The sequence below is a fragment of the Arachis ipaensis genome, chromosome B10 (assembly GCF_059453495.1).
Source record: "Arachis ipaensis isolate K30076 ecotype BB chromosome B10, ASM5945349v1, whole genome shotgun sequence".
NCBI classification, from domain to species: Eukaryota; Viridiplantae; Streptophyta; class Magnoliopsida; order Fabales; family Fabaceae; genus Arachis; species Arachis ipaensis.
Genome location: NC_142435.1, coordinates 91,712,832 through 91,716,347, shown reverse-complemented (window position 1 = coordinate 91,716,347; position 3,516 = coordinate 91,712,832).

The following is a 3,516-nucleotide window of genomic DNA, read 5'->3' as shown; positions in this document are numbered from 1 at the left end:
GTCTAAACCTTGTCTGTGGTATTCCGAGTAGGATATGGGAAGGGATGACTATGAAGAGCTTCAAACCTGCGAATGTTGAGCGCAGTGACAATGTGCAAAAGGATAGAGAGATCTTATTCCAATGCTAATGGGAACCGACAGATGATTAGCCGTGCGGTAGCTGTACCTGGTATTTTTCATCCGAGACGAGAAATCCGACAGTTGATTAGCCGTGCATAGATCGTACCTGGTATTTTTCATCCGAGAGGATCTTACAGCTTTCCATGGAAGGGAGCATGCATGATTGGTAGAAGACAGTAGGAAAGCAGAGGTTCAGAAGCAACAAAGCATCTCCAAACGCTTATCTGAAATTCCCATCAATGAATTACATAAGTATCTTTATCTTATTTTATGTTTTACTTATCTTTTAATTATCAAAACTTCATAACCATTTGAATCCACCTGACTAAGATTTACAGGATGACCATAGCTTGCTTCAAGCCGACAATCTCCATGGGATCGACCCTTACTCACGTAAGGTATTACTTGGACGACCCAGTGCACTTGCTGGTTAGTTGTACAGAGTTGTGAAAAGTGTGATCACAATTTCGTGCACCAGGAATCAAATTGATTTATCCACTTGACTTTCCTTAATAATTAGAGGTTAACTAAGTAGGAGCAAGGGACAATTGATGTCACAATTGAGGAAGATAATGAGGATAGGACTTCTAATTCTCATACCTTGCCAAGAGCTTTCTTAGCTATTAGTTTACTTTCTGGCCATTTACTTTCCTTGTTCCTTATTTCAAAAACCCAAAAAGATACTTTTCCATAACCAATAGTAACATACCTCCCTGCAATTCCTTGAGAGATGACCCGAAGTTTAATACTTCTGTTATTTTTATTGGGTTTGCTTAAGTGACAAACAAATTAAATTTGATTGAGGTTTAATTGTCAGTTTAGATCTATACTTACAATGCATTTATTTTTGTGAATTCTTTACCAACGATTTTTTCCCCGTCAATTTTTGGCACCGTTGCCGGGAAATTGCAAACGTGTGCCTTATTATTGGTTATTGTGAATATTGTGAATAATTTTGCTTGTTCGTTTCTTTGTTAGTGTTTCTAGTTTTAGGAGTTTATTTTCATTAATTCTTATTAGTTTTTGTTTTTACTTGCTACTATGAATTCTCTCCCCTTTGGCTACGAGTTTGGTTTAAATTATGTTGTAGGAAATGGAAGCTATAATGAGAACATGCATCAAGGTTGGAACAATCAAAGATGGGAGGAACCAAAAGGATTTGATCAACCCTTTTGGAAACAACCCCCTCCAATGCACTACGAGCAACAACCATTCTATGATGCATACCAAGACAATGGATATGGTGGACCCTCTTGTAGTTACCAACAAGCCCCAGCCCCACCATATTCCTATGAACCCCCTCCTCAACATAGCTTTGATCCACCATACTCACAAGCCCCTTTCCACCATTCACCTCAATATGACCCCAATCCATATCTACCTAACCAACCACCATATGAACCATACGAACCATACATAGAACCACCCTAATTCCAACCCAATTACTCCCAAGAACCACCACCTCAATATACACCACCTGCATATCCGTATCAAGATGAACCACCTTTCTATTATGAGCCCTTTCTCCTAACAAACGAACTCTCCTATCCACCCCAAGCTCCCATAAATGATACCTTTAGTGTTATTCATCAAGGGCAATAGGAGCTTCAAACCATACTTACCTCTTCTCTCACTGGTCTCACCTCTACTCTCCAAGCTCTTGTATCCCATGTGGATCCATCCTTTACTCCCAATACTCAACCCTCAAGCTCTGGTGTACTTACTTTTAACCTATATCCATCAATCTAAGAGCAACATGAGCCCAATTATGCTATTGACATGGAACAAGAGAGAAGGGATCGTCTTAGGGACGTAATGGATCGGGTTCATGCATACATACTTCAAGAGAAGCAAGAGGAGGCCCAAAAAGTAGAGGTAGGAGAGATCCTTGAAGATGAAGGAGTAGTTGAAGAATTAGGGGGAATTGAAGAAAGTTGTCATGAGGTGGAAATTATCAAGGAATAGTTTGATTTTCTACTAGATCAAGTGGAGAAAATCGAAGATGCAGAACCTCCATGGGAAACTCAAGTCATAGAGCCTCCTTCCAAGACGTTTGAACTTGATGTTGAGGAGGGTGTACAACCTCCAAGGCATGTCATGGTTGAAGACTTAGAGGAGGTTGATCATGAGATCAATTTAATAAGTGATGAGTTTTTACCAACAATTGAACCCTCTCCCATTGAACTAGAGGAAGAGGTTAATGTTGCAGAAGCTTGTCAAGAGGTGGAGATCATCAAAGAGGAGCCCAAGAGAGTGAAGCATACATTGGCATGGCCACCACTGGAGATACCTCCCCCCAAGCCATTACCATCCAACACAACATTCAAGTGGGTAAAATTCTTATTCTTAAACTCTACCTTCCCACTTGAATATGGACTGCTTGAAACAGATGGACAACTTAGAGCTATCTGCGGTTTTAAGAGTAAAAGAAAGATAGTTAATGGTTGGCAACACCATCCTAGGTTCGTTATGGTTGGAAGCTCAAGGCCTAATTACAAGGATTGGTATAATTCTCAATTAATTGGGTCTAGGAGGATGTTTGAGTGCTTAAATGAGAATTCCAAGGCTAAACCACCAGGATGGAATCATGATGATCAACTTAAAGACGGGTGTAGAAATAAGATTTGGAATCCCGGCATACAAGAGGATCAACTTTGGGAGCTCGAAGCTTGTGAAGAACTTCATCAAGGCTTAGAGAATTCACTTGGAGATGTTAGAGCTTATTGGAAGTCCAAGCATTGGTGGATGATTCAAGATGAGTTCAAGCATAAGCCACCATGACACGGAGCTCACAAAATGTCCAACTTAAGGACAATAACTAAAAGTGCTAGATGGGAGATAACCCACCATGGTATGATCTTTTCTTTTCATTAGTTTTAATTCATTTTTGTCAGTTTTAATTTCCAGTTCTGCATAATTACTTTTATTTTGCTTTATATTTATAATAAAAAAAATTTTGCACTCGACGCGTAAGCGTCACTGACGCGCACGCGTCACATGCAGGTTCGCAATATTAATGAAAAGGACAGAGAGTTGCGATGGAGACTGACGAACAGATTTCCTACCGGTAAAGAATTTTATAAAAATAATCACATTGTAAGTATAGTTTCTAAACCAGCAAAGAATCTTTTCGTACAAAAGTTTGATTGTCACAAGTAACAAAACCCAATAAAATTTATAACTGAAGTATTTAAACCTCGGGTCGTCTCCTCAAGGAATTGTAGGAAAGTATGATTTATTATTGGTTATGGAAAAGGGTATCGTTTGGGTTTTTGAAATAGAGAACAAGAATTTAAATGGCAAGAAAAATAAATTAATAATTATAAAGACTCTTGGTAAGGTATAAAAACTGGAAATACCATCCTAGTTATCCTTATCAGGTGTGATGAGAATTGT